Below are 14007 nucleotides of genomic sequence, written 5' to 3'. Positions count from 1 at the left end.
CAAAAGCTCTTTTCATCCCAAATCTCTTTTTTTGACCCCAAATCCTCTTTTTTCAACCTCAAATACTTTCTGTGTTCTCAAGTCCCTTTTCCAATCCCAAAATTTCCCTTTCCCACCACAGTTCCCCACCCCAAATCCCATTTTCCATTCCAAATCCTTCTTTGTTTGTCCCAAATTCTCTTTTTTCCATCCTAAATCCTCTTTCTTCACCACAATCCTACCCCAAATGTCCTTTTCCTCACCCAATTCAAACCCCAGGATCTGGGGTCAGGGGCATTTAACCCCAGCTTTTGGGAACTGGGCGGATTTACCCCATGATTATGGGGGATTTAACCCCAAAGTTGAATCAGGGATCAGGGGGATTTGACACTGCAGTGTTTGGGATCGGGGGGGCTTTGACCCCAAAGTTTGGGGATTGGTGGTTTTAACACCACACTTTGCGGGTTGGGGGTTTTTGACACACCTGGATCTGGGATTTGGGGAGTTTGATCCTAAAATTTGGGGTTCGGGCATGGGGGCAGGTTGAGATCCCTGAGTATGGGTTTGGGGGTTTTTGACCCCCCAGTGTTTGAACCCCCAGGATTTGGGATTGTGGGGAGTTGACCCCAGGATTTGGGGTGTTTGACCCCAATGTTTGAACCCCCGGCGTTGGGGTCGGGGTTGAGATCGGAGCCATTCCCTGGAAACAGCGGCGGGATCGGGATGGGGAACAGGAATGGGATCGGGACCGGGAAGGGGAGAGACCCTGAGGCAGTCCCGGAGCCCAGTGTCAGGGAGAGACCCCGCCGCAGTCCCGGCCCGGCCCCATGGCCACAACCGCGGCCCCTCCGCAGTGCCAGCCCCTGCCGCAGTGCCAGCCCCTCGGCAGGCGCTGAACGGAGCCTCCCTCAATGGCAGCCCGGCGCAGGCCGGAGCGGAGCCATGGCCAGAGCCTCCCCCATCGCCGGCCCGGCCCCTTCAATCCCTTTTCGGGGCGGCTGCTGCCGCTCGCAGCCCATTGCTGGCGGTTCCGAAGGGCTGCGGGACCCTCCCCATGGCGGGGGTGTTGGGGTGGCCCCAGGGCCGGCCCGAGGGCCGAGGGGGGATCGAGAGCCCCAAAGCCGAGGGGCTCCTGGGGGTGCCCAGCTCCTGCCGCCCCCAGCCCAAAAGAGATGCTGGCCAATCAGAGCGCGCGGCGCTGGTGCCGATCCAGTTGCCGGGCGGGAGCTCGGCGCTTGGGCCCCGCCCGGCGATGTGCAGCCAATCAGCGCCCGGCGCGGCTGTGACTCATCGGTTGCCGGGCAGAGCCGCAGCGCCCGGCGCTCCCCGGCAGCGGAATTTGGGGAGGGGGGAGGTGACCCTGGGCATGGGGATGGGGCGTGCGGGGGCAGCCGGGGCCGCACTGGTGGCACTGGTGGTGCTGGCAGCGCCCCCGGCCGCGGGGGGAGCGGGGGGCGCGGGGAGAAGGGGGACGGGGCCCCAAATTAAACCAGAGGGGGGTCGGGACCCCCAAACGGAGCAGGAGAGGCCTGGAACCCCCAAACCCAAACACGGGGGAGGGGATTGGGGATTGGGGGAACGATGGGGAAGGGGCGGGAGCGCGGGGGAAAGAGGGGGAGGGGAGTCCCAAACAGGATGAAGCCAACTTGGTGTGGCCGCCTTTAGACGTGGATGGAGCCAAAGGCAGCCAAAGGCAGCCAATGCTTTTCCAGCCCGTCTGATCCCAGTGTGTGCAACCCCGGTGTGTGCAACCCCAGTGTGTGCAACCACAGTGTGTGCAACCCCAGCCTGTGCAACCCCAGCCTGTGCAACCCCAGCGTGTGCAACCCCAGCCTGTGCAACCCCAGTCCATGTAATCTCAACCCAGTTTATCCCAGTCTGTATCATCCTGATCTGTATGGTCCCATTCCACATGGCCCCAGTCCATATTTGATCCCAGTCCATGTTTGATCGCAGTCTGTGTGGTCCTGCACACAATCCCAGGGTCTGGAATTCCAATTCCCAGCTGAGAAAAACTGTTCCTGTCCTTGAATTTCCTTCCTATCCTATCAATAAATTACATTAAAATTCTAAATCAACAACATATCATTAAAATGAAATAAATTATAATAAAAATGAAATATAATAACTTTGACTTCTACTTACAATAATCCAATAATGAGTCAATCTAAAACAACAACTATTAGTATACCATTATCCAGAAATAAAAATAAACAAATTGTATACCAGGAAATACCTGTTGAAAGTTTTAACTCAATAACTAATATAAATTAGATAAAACTAACATACAATCTAACACACCTTAGTAAAACAATTCATATTACAAATATACTAAATACAAAACCAAGCACCACTAGAATTTCTCCTACATTTTAACCAAACAATTAAACTTTAATAACACCCTTAAGTACTCTCAAATTATTTTTAAAAATTTAATTGTACTGCTTTTATTTGGATATTGGTTTTTGGATTGTTTGGGTTAGATGATTTGAAAAATGGGATTTTTATAGCAAATTAATCAGCTGAGAAGGCAGCACTCTGCAAACAGAACTGACTGAAAATGAATGGGACAGAAATCAGTAACTCTGAAAGTTTTATTTGCTGTCAAATACATCCCACCCAGCCAGCCCCACACAAACCCCATCCCACCACTCCCAATTGGGATCCCACTGTTCCCAATCCCCTTCCAACCCCATCTCACCCTGCTGCCTGTGGAAGTGAGTGAGTTCGGCCCAGGACTGAGTTTTTTGAGGAGGGAACAAGCAATTTGAGGAGGGATTGAGCCTTTATGGGTTAAAATTCAGTTGTTTTCAGTGGGATTTGAGTGGTTTTGAGGTGACAGATCCATCCCTCATGCCTTCTGGAGGGCAAAGAGAGGAAGAACAGAAAAAAATTAAAGCCAAAGGAAGAAGGAAAATCAGGGAGGTGTGTTCCCATCATGGATCACAGGGAATGTGGGTCACCAGGGCTGTGCCCAGCGTGGCTCCTGCAGTGGGGGATGGAGCTGGAGCAGCGCACGAAGCTCTTCCCGCACCCGGGGCACTCGCAGGGCTTCCCTCACCGGTGCCTCCGTTGGTGTTGGGTCAAGTTAGAGCTGCTGGAGAAGCTCTTCCCACACTGGGGACACTTGTAGGGCCTCTCCCCAGTGTGGATGCGCCGGTGGGTGATGAGGGTGGAGTTGTGCTTGAATCCCTTCCCGCAGTCGGGGCAGCAGAAGGGCCTCTCCTCTGTGTGACTCTGATAGTGCAGGAGGAGATGGGAGCGGGTCCGAAACCCCTTCCCACACTTGGAACACTCGTAGGGCCTCTCCCCAGAGTGGATCTTTTGATGGTAGATGAGGTTGGCGCGATGTGTGAAGCTCTTCCCACATTCCTCACACTCGTGGGGCCTCTCCCCAGTGTGGATGCGCCGGTGTCTGACAAGATGGGAGTTCCGCCTGAAGCCCTGCCCGCAGTCGGGGCAGCGGAAGGGCCTCTCCTCTGTGTGCGTGCGCTGGTGCTTGAGGAGATCAGAGCTGCTCGGAAACCTCTTCCTGCACTGATCACACTCGTAGGGCCTCTCCCCGGTGTGGGTCCTGTGGTGGATGATCAGTTCAGAGTTCCACCTGAAGCTCTTCCCACACTCCTCGCACTTGTGGGGCTTCTCCCCATCAGGAACCTGCTCATGGACCACCAGCTGCGAGCTCTGGCTCCATCTCCGGCCGCCTTCCCGGCCCAGGCTGGCTCTTTCCCCCTCAGATCCCCGCCATCTGCGTTTGCAGCCCCTCCTCGTGTGGCATCTCCAGGGCTTTTCCTCCCCGTTGGGTTCCTGCACCGTGGAGCCGCTCAAAACGGCCTCTGCCACGAGGTTCTGCTGTGCTGGGCTGGGAGATGGAGCAGGAGAGAGGGAGAAAGGGGCACTGACTTCCTCCTCACCTGACTCCATGTCCAGGGACATCTTCCTCTTCCTCACTACCTCACAAGAAGTGACAATGGGAAATCCTGGTTTGGGGAAAACAAGGGATGAGCATGTTGAATTTGAAGGTCTTTCTGCCCAAGTCCATCTCTACAAGTCACCAGCGACCTAGGCTCCAGAAAAACCTCCCAAACACCAAGATTCAGGGCTGAAAAACCCTCCCCAGGAGTTCCCCACCCCAGTCCCTCCCCTCTGCTCTTTGGGAGTTCCCCCTGTCCCAGCTGCTGGGGTCACGCTTGCATTGGGGGTCCCCCTTCTCCTCGGTGCCCGCCCTCCCCAGCCTGCTGGCAGTCCCAGCAATCCCAAAACCTGCCCCCTCTTCACTCTGCCCATTCAGGGATGTCGGGCCTTTTTGGGCTCCATTTTGGGCTCCCTTCTCCCCTCATGCTCTGCTCTGGGCTGCAGGGGCTCCAAGGAGTCCCCCCTGCCCCTCTCCAGCCTCTGCAGGCTCCCGCCAATGGCGGCGCTCCCCCCTCTCTGGGCTCCCCACTTTGGGCTCCTGGGGGACACAGGGCTCTGCTCCTCCAGGCTGCCTCTGCTGCCAGCCGCCACCGCCACCCCCCGATGTCCCCCCGAGGGGCCTTTTCCGCTCAGCCTTGCACTTCTTCATTCTCCAAACATCCCCCAAAAAAATCCCAGCCCAGAGATCCCCCGGGATATCTGGGCCGAGCTCCCCCTCCCCGCTCACCTGCGCCATGGGGGCGATGATCCCACAGGTGGGGGCTGCAAATGCACGGAGGGCTCGACCGCGTGCTTCCTGCTGCTCAGCCTTGATCCGCCTCTGTCCCTCCTCTTCCTCTTCCTGCCCCTTCTCCTATTCCATCCCCCGCCTCCTCCTAATCCTTCTCCTCCCTAACCACACCTCCTTCTGCTTCTGTGGCTGCTCTCTCTCCGCCTTCCCCCTCCTCTTCCATCTCCCCCCCCACCCTCCTCCTCCTCCTTCATCCCTCCCCTTCCCTCCCTCCTCCTCCTCCCGCAGCAGCAGCGACCCCCTCGCTGCCCCGTTCCCGGAGCCCTCGCAGCCCGCGGCAGGAGGGGGGCTGGAGCCGGCACAGCTCGGCACGGGCAGCGCGGGGCTCTCGGCTGCTCCCGGCCGCTGCGGAGAAGGGGGGAAGCCGGCCCGGGCAAAAGGAGAGGCAAACTGCGACAACTGGGGGCCCCACATCCAAACTGGGCCCTGCTGGGGAGCCTGCCTGGGCACTGCCAGCCCTTGGGGCTCCTCTCGGCACAGCCGGGAGGGGGGAACGCACAGAGGGCTGCGGGATCCCAGCGCTGGCAGCACTGCCAGGGACTGGGCTCTGCTGGCATCATACTGGGATCATACTGGGATCATACTGGGAGTGAGCAGGAGCCTGCAGAGGCAATTGAGACCATGTTAGGGGCAAATGGGATATACTGGGAGTGGCTGGGATTATGCTGAGGGTGACTGGGAGCAGCTGGGAGCAACTGGGATCATGACAGGAGCAGCTGGGAGTGGCTGGCTGTGTGCTGGGAGGGATTGGAAACAACTGGGCTTCTACTGGGATCAACTGGGATCACGCTGGACGTGACTGGGATCATCCTGGCAGTGAGTGCCACTGCACTGAGGCTGACTGGGAGTGCTTGGCAGCAAATGGGATCATACTGGGGAATAATGGGAGGGACTGGCAACATGCTGGAGGGAACTGGGATACACTGGGAGATACTGGGAGTGACTGGAACAAAAGGGAGGGTGAAAGAGAGCAACTGGAACCAGGTGGAGCACAACTGGTTCATACTGGCAGGGACTGGGAGCACACTGGGCTCATCTTTGGACCATACTGGGAGGGCCTGGACTAATACTGGGAGTATTAGTGGGGGATTTGGGGGTCTGGGGCCTTTGGGTTGTCCCAGGATTTGCGGAAGGGCTGAGAGGCATCAAAATCTCCTTAAAAGTCCCAATAAAACTCATGAAATCCGAAATAAATATGACAAAATCCCATTAGAACACCCTAGAATCCCAATAAAAGCCCACAAAATCTTTTGAAATCTCAATAACCCCCAAAATCCCAATGAAACCCCGCAAATCCCCCCCAAAAATGTCCCAAAACCCATAAAAATCCCACAAAATTCCCCCCAAGACCCAAAGAAATCATGAGAACACCCAAAAAACCCCACAAAACCCCAAAAAGCCTACCAAAATTCTCAAAAATACCAAATCCCCATTCAATCCCACTAAAAGCCCCCACAATTCCAGTAAAATGCCTCAAAATCTCCTAGAAATCCCAATAAAACCCCCAGAATTTCTGAGAATCCCCAAAAAACCCCTAGAAAATCCCAGTAAAACCTTCCAAAATACAAAAAAAAAATAAAAAATTTCAATAAACCCCCAAACACCCCCAGAAAAACACCCCCCTAAAGCGCCAATAAAGCCCCAAAATCCAAACCCTCCCCAAAATCCACAAAAATCCCCCAACATTTCCCAACTTTTCCCAGCATGTTGTGAGTGTCTGTCCAAAACTTCCCTCATTTTTTGCCTCTCGATCGTCATGAAAGCCAAGACCACCGGGGAAAGGGAAAGATCCTGTTCTGAAAATCCGGGTCTGTCTGGTCCACCAAGCCAGATTATTGCCTACGGGTGTGTTTGCTCAACTCATGGAACACTGCACCCAAGAAGGGGCAGTGTGCTCTCCTTCGCCTGCATCACATAGCAACGCTAGTGCTGGAATTTCTCCACCTTTCTGACTTGGCTGGACTTTCTCTCTGGAAGGACCTTCTCGGTGGTCACCACTAAAAGACCCTCCACTCACCGTACATCAACCACCGTGACAGATGGACTGAGATGGGAGAGGGCTCTCCCCTCAAGGACTGAAACATGCGACCCCTACATGGAAAAGCTCCCCTCTTCTTCCCAGAAGGACTGAGACTGAAATCCCCACCGTAGGGTGAAGGAAGGCGTGCGTGGGGACCAAAGCAAGTTTTGCAAGCGACCACTGGACCGAGAACACAATGGTTCCTGCCTACGACATCTGCTGCTGACGACACCTGCTCCTGATGGACTACTGATGGACTCCTTGTACCCTTTATCAATAGACTATTTTGAAATGTGTCCCCTTCCCCCATTTCAAAAGGACTATAAAAAGGGTTAGAGCTGACTGATACCTTGGAGATCTCCCCTGACGTGAAGACGACAGGCCTCTTCGTCGACCGGACTTCGAGGGACTTTGTCATCCGCACGTCTGGTAGCTATATACCTCCTTGCCCTCCCTCTCTTCTTTTTTCTTTTCCTTATTCTTTCCCCTTTCTTCATTCCCCTTCTCTCTAACGCATCTTTGCTATGGCTACACAATAAAAGTATCTCTGTTTTGATTTTACTACAAATCCCCTTGTCGTGTCAGTTTTTGCACCCTGAGATCAGTGAAAAAGAACCTTCACGAATCACGTCCTTAGGACGGATCGTGTTATCTCCCCAGGCCCTCAGCAAGTGAAATGCCCTTACGCATCAGAGTGGTTGAATATGGCTCCTTCACTTGTTCAGTCTCTGCAGCTTTCTCCCAGGAGTATTTCAGGACTACCTCCCCTGTGTTGTGCATTGTGAAACTGAAAAGCAAGTAGGAGGAATTAGAAAAAACAGAAAGCCCATTAAGTATAAAGCAAACAGTACAGTAATATTGTCTGATGGACTCCTGGTACCACTTTCTCCTGAGAAGCATCTTCTCCAGACAACCCTGCCATGCTCAGACTGCTGTCCTGAGTGGCCCAAGAAAGTATTTCAAAGTCTGGAAGTTTAGAGGAAAGGGCCAACATGGTGCTCAGCACATTGAAGCTAAGGGGCTTACTCTGGGCTTTAGGTCTCGGATTGACTGCAAACTTATTCTTGAGCAGAGGAGGACAGGTGATCTGCAGGGAAAGCAAAGCCATGGCCGTTCTCAGCAGAAACCTATGGCAGCATTGAGCCTCTCCTGACCACCATCTCCTGCTTGGCTTCGCATGCACGTAAAGGGGCCGGTGCTGGTTTTTGTGGGAATCCTTAAAATCAGAGGGTTTTGGGAAAGCTACAAAAGGCAAGCCTCAGAGACAGCAGAACCATGATTAGAGCTAAGCAGTAGCCATAAGATTTGTCAGCAGAAAAATGATGTAAGAAGTAGAAAGTAAGTAAAGACAAATAGAACAATGGTCTGTGTCTTAATGCTTGTCTAGAATAATTCCTTGAGCTGCGGAAAAGTATATCTAGCGAGTTATTGGAAGTTCTAAGCTTAATAATGGAGCTCTGTGCATTGTGTTTTAAGGCTTACAAGCAGGTATTGTGTAGTTATGATATTTTATGAAAAATCCTTTGCTAGGATTTTTCCCATCCTGAGGAGCTGAGAGCCTCAGGAAAGAAATGTAAACAATAACTATCTGCTGCTGTGGAATGCAACAGGTGCATCTTTTATTGGTCTATGTGGATTGTTTTCAATTGATGACCAATCACAGCCGTCTGTGTCAAGGCTGTGAGCAGTCACAGGATTTTTGTTATGTATTCTATTCTAGTCTTGCTCTTTGTAGCCTTCTGATTATTTTTTCTCTCTATTCTTTTAGCATAGTTTTAATGTAGTATTTTAATATAATCTATAACATAATAAATCAACCTTCTAAGAAAAATGGAGTCAAGCCTCATGTCCCCACACTTAAAACATTCACCACAATGTTTTGTATTGACAGTATTGTATTCAAAATAAGCAAGCATTGTTTTAACTGAAGGGTCTGTTTACATGTGCTTACAGCAGTTGGATGGAACTACTGTCAATATGCTTTTGCTTTGTGTGATTGGTCAAAAACCTTTTAAAGTAAGTTGTAACATTAAGTTCTTTATCTACTGCTGGGGATGGGAGTTGCTGGCATCTTCCCTTTGTCATAATCGTGTAATGAGGCTGATGCTGGAAAATAAAACGGCTAAAGACATATTCCCCAGCAGTCCCGTCCCTCCCTGATTTGTACACAGCCCCCGGCAGCTGATAGTTTTGGCTGGGGTGGAGTTCTGGGAAGCAGGCACTGCAGCAGCCCTGGGCAAAGGCAGCTCCTGCTCACAGGAGGAGCTGTGCCTGGCCTCCAGCACTCACGTGGCTGTCCTTGTCTCAAAGGGCAAGGTGTTGTTGAACTGAACCATGATCGTGTCCAGGTGGAACTGGGCGTAGGCAACAATGGCACTGAGGTACACCTCGACCTCCTGCCTGCTCTTCTCCACCACAGTGTGAGCTGGTTCTGGGGCTGTCTTGACCACCTGCAAACACAGGAGGGAGGAATCACTGAGCAGAGCCCAGAAAGTCAGGCTGAGAAGGGCAGTCTTCTGGCCTCCAAGATCAGCCTCATAGAGAGACTAGAAAGGACCATCCACTTTTACTTCCCTGGAAAGATGACAAAATTGGGACTGTTCTGCTGCAGTAGTTGTTTCTAGCCACTGATCCAAGCAGTCACTACCACAGCTGTTAATATCCCCATGGAGACTGTAGCTGCATTCCAGTCCCTTTACTTCAACCTTGCAGAGTGACTGGCTTTTTTTCTGGTCCCCTATAAATCCAGCAGGTCTCAAAATTAGGGCTCCCCTGCCAGAGCTCTGTGGATGGAGGACCCCAACACTGAAGAGTTCTAGAAAGCATCTTTTTGTTCTTGTCTTAGGAGCAAGTGCTCTCCAGATGTCATGTCTGGAGCAACAGCCACACTGCTGGGAGCTGGGGATGTGCATTTTGGAATGTGAAAGATTTCACTGGGAAAGTCTCCAGTTTCAGATGTTCTGATAGAAAAGAGGGTGCTTTAGAGGCCTAAAAACGGTCCAGAAACTGGGAAAGAACTTTCAACCAAGAGGAGTGTGTTTGGCAATAATGACAATTAAAGCAAGAGTCTCTGGAGATGATCCTTCTCTGCACTCCTCCATAGAGTCATACAGTGCCTGGGTTACTCCATGATGAGATATCCCACACAATACAAAGACCACAAGCAAATTCTCATGCAGACAAAACTTGGAGTTCACCAGCATATGCAGGAGAAGTGGATTTCTCTCCACTTCAAAAGAAGAGACAGAGTGCAGCAGACTTAATTAATTCCTTGTTGGTGAAAGGGTACCAAATCAGATGAAGATATTTCTAACAGCATAAAATGGGATAAAATCATAAAGCATTGCCTTCCATTCAATACGGGCTGCAACACTTGTGCTTGTGGTGCAGACTGATAGCTATGTGTGGCTAAAGGTCTCTTGTCAGAAGGCTTCCCCATCTTGTGTGAGTGTATCTGGTCACTGTGCTTCCACCTCTTTTCTGGAATGCACAGCTGGTGAACCTCACGGCTGTCCAATATCCAGAGGACGCAGGAGCTGCTCAGCCAGCAGTGATGGTGCTATGGTGGCTCTTTTTGTAAAAGCTGGGTTGGGGTTTTTTTGCTGTTTTGCTTCTTACCTTCTTTATTTTAGGCCACCTGGCTGCCGGGTCTTTCCTGGTGGTATTCTTCCACATGACAATGGTCATTTGGTCATCCCAGTCCTGAACCTTCTTTTTTGGCAGCTCAAAGTCGATCTTGGCCACCTTACATTTCACAAGGTGCCTCCTGAAGGTGACTGGGACATCTGACATCAAGGTCACTGTGATGTCCTTGGCACAGCCATAATGGAGGTGTCCCACCTAGGGAGAATCAGGGAGTCAAGACCAAACTGGAAGCACTGCCAAGGGCAGGACTGACAGCAAAAGGGACCGATGGGGTGAACACCTGTGCCAGGAATCTGCACCTCAGAGTGGATTTACATGAAGTTGGATAGACAAAAGTATGAACAGAAGGTGCCACCTCCCATGACATGAAGCCTTTTCTGCAAGGCTAGCAGCCTTGGCCCAGCCAAGCCAGGGACTGCATCTCCTATGTGGCACTGGAATGGGCTATCAGTGGCAGGTGAGGGCTCCGTGCCAGCTCCTGGGCACACCAGGGCAGGGCTTGAGTGATGGGGAAAGGCAGAGGCAGTCCATGCTCACCTTGGGGGAGAACCGGAATGGGGCCTCTGCCTCCCACTCAAAGCGCATGACCATCTCGGCGTGGCTGGTGATGGTGAAGGTCCTGCAGTAGGGCTCCCAAACGTGACAGTCCCCAAACTGAATGTGATTCACTCTGACAGCTGTTAAGGAGGAGAGCAAGGGATCTCAGCATGCAGGGAGCTCCACCTGCCCTCGTCACGTGCACAGACACCTGCATGTTCAATGCTTCCTGGCTCCAAGCCTTTCCCCCTCTGCCAGGGAGTTCCCCAGGCAGCTCCACCACTTCCAGGGAAACACCCTGACACATCCCTAAGCCAGTGATGTGCAGCACAGCACACACTGCTCTGCATGCATGGCTGCCACCCCCAAAGGCCACCAAGTCCTGTGGGTGGCATCCAGGACTGGCTAGAGGGGAGACATATATGATCAGATATTTTCCTCTTCCTTGCTCCACCTTGGCACTCTCTCCTCTTACCATCAATGATGTTTTCCTTCAGGCTGCCATCAGCATTCCTCTCCTCAGTGCCTTCCTCTAATCCATCAAGGGTGAATTCGCCCCGTGGCCTTCACCCACCAGTTCAATTATGGTCTTGTTAGAGTAGGTGTCCCCCACTAACACACCAATCTGCCTTTCCACACGTTGAGCCAGGGTGGGTTTGAAAATGGCATCAAACTCTGCCGATTGCCCGCGATTCAGAAGGAAGAAAGGCTTTGTGGACTTGCTCTCTGCACAGCAATGGAAATCAGAGTTAAGTGCTGCAGCTGTACTGAGGAAATATTTCCATAGGATATATGAGGAATAAGAGGTTGAAACCAGCTGCCTTCTAAGCACTGGTTCTACCCCCAGTTGTTGCAGACCCTCTTCCTATGTTCACAAGCCTGCCACCCCCAGACACAGCACCACTTAAGCAGCTTAACCTCAGGCTGATGCCCAGCCCTCATTCCATCTGCTTCCCACCAGCTCCAGCCATATGGAAAGCTGAGCCAAAGAGTGCTTTCAGCTTCTGCTGGCTATCTGAGTGCTCAAGGGCTGTGTCTGCTCAGGCTGGTACCATGCCATGTGCAGCAAATACCTCAGAGGGTCCACTGAGGTAGTGACAGTCCCCCACAACTCAACCCACCATGTCTAGCAGAACAGAAGAACTTCCTGCAACTTCCTAGGAGGAAACCCTGCAAAAAGCCCCCAAGAAAAGTCTGGGAGACAGAGGGCCCAAGGGATAAAACTGTGCCTAACATGTGGCTGCTGCTCAGAGAAGCCAAGAGCAGGGCACACGTTTTCCCTCTGTGCATGATTGCACTTCATGGGTAATGAATTTACCGTTTCCAGCTGAATCCTCTTCCACATCTCCATTGTGGAACACCTTGACAGCAGTGGCCCTGCTTTTCAAGGAGAACATTCTGTGCTCATCCTCCAGGTGTAACATAAACTGAGAAAAGGGAACACAGAGCACAATGGTACTGGTGTGAGTACAGGATGGCACGAGGCCTGACACTGCAGTGCTGCTGGTCCCACATGGGAGCCCAGCACCTCTCCCACTAGAAACAGCACTTAGCCCAAAAGTTAAATCAAACCAGCCAGGAAAAAAAGGGTGTTCAGAGGCATCGGGATAGAACTGACACAGAACCAAATGGGACAAAACGTAATTGGCAGGACGTAATGCAACCACAATTAAGTTTACTTAAAATGTACTAAAGTGGGCTGAAATACAATCTAATGGAACTGGGAAATCACACATGTCCATGAGAACAAAAGGTGACCTGAGAGACAGGGGGGAAAATAATCCACCACCTTTCTGGTGTTCAACTTATAGAAGAAAGACGGGACAGAAAATTTCCAAGAACTCCTTTCTTACAGAACAGACATCAGTCACTGGTTTCAAAAGAATTTTTGATACCTCCTCACAGGTCTGCCAAGATTTTTGGGACCCTTCCCTTCTGCCACAAGCACTTGTTCCCAAACCAGACCATCCCTTGAGCAGGTCCTCCTCACCTTGACAGGTATGATGCCATCATTACGGATGACCAGGGGCAGCATCTCTGAATCCCCCAGCTGGAGCCTCTTGCAGCACAGCACAGTGTTTCCCCTCTTGCTGCGAGCGCTTGGGCACACGACTGTCACCCGTGGCTCATGCCCCTTCCCGCTGATGGTGAAGGTCAGGCTTTGGGGTTTAATTCCCACAGAGCTGCAGGAGAGGCACAGAAACAATTTCAGCTGGCACTAACCCATTTCTCAGTGGGCAAGCAAAGCTGCAAGGGCCACCCACAGTCTTTTCCCTGCCTGCTGTTCCTGTACCCCACAACAGAGCCCCCCACCGGCCTCTTCCCAATCCACTCAGGGCCATTCACAAGAGGAATCTGCTCCAAAGAGCCAAAGCCTTCCACAATAACAGTTACAAATAACTTCACTTAATTGAATCATGCAGTACAGCAGGGAAATAACAAGGCACCAGACGAGATATGGCAAATCCCCATGCTGCAGTGAGATGAGACTTATACAACAAGAAAAAGCACAGCATGAAATAGTCCAAAAGCAAGAAGGCAAAAAGAAATCATTGTTGTTCTCAAGAAAGATCTTTTCCAAGAACAGTAAAATTACAATCGTTTATTAGCAGTTAGTCTTCTCTTGGTTCAGCCACTAAAGGGTTGAGGAAGGGAAGCTCAAAGCCCCAGTCCACAGGTCCCAGGGCAGAGGAACTGGGCTCCTCTTTCATACCAGCTCCAATCACTCTCATGAAAGAGCTTAATGTATGCCAGGGAGTCACGTCACAGAGGATCACTTAATTTTACAGAAACAAATGAGGAAAATGTGACTGCTGACTGCTGGCACAGAAACTGCTTCATCTAAGCCTTTGCTGTTGGAAACCCCCAGCTCAGCTGAAGCACATCTCAGTAACTTACAGCTGGCTACCTAGTATTTCCCTCTCTTCACAGTTCCTCACACAGGCTAAACCATCAGCCTCATGCTTCTGCTCTAAGAGTTCTTAGAGCCTCCCAGATCATCTCATGCCAAGTACTCTGCCTAAGGCTACTGAAAGCATTAGAGCTAACAAGAGGTCTGTGCCTTCCCAGTGGAGAGGCAGCTACCAGAGAGTATTTCACAGGCTCACTTACCTTTTTGGGA

At 51.7% G+C, this 14007-nt stretch overlaps 1 pseudogene; it reads right to left on the bottom strand.

Moving 5' to 3' along the window:
* Positions 1-14007, bottom strand: part of LOC135292575 (zinc finger protein 208-like) — an 837577-nt pseudogene that overhangs the window by 458352 nt on the left and 365218 nt on the right.

This window comes from Passer domesticus, unplaced genomic scaffold (assembly GCF_036417665.1).
Source record: "Passer domesticus isolate bPasDom1 unplaced genomic scaffold, bPasDom1.hap1 HAP1_SCAFFOLD_37, whole genome shotgun sequence".
In the NCBI taxonomy this organism is placed as follows: Eukaryota; Metazoa; Chordata; class Aves; order Passeriformes; family Passeridae; genus Passer; species Passer domesticus.
Note: the sequence above shows the minus strand (reverse complement) of the source record. Positions and strands in the feature narration are given on the sequence as shown.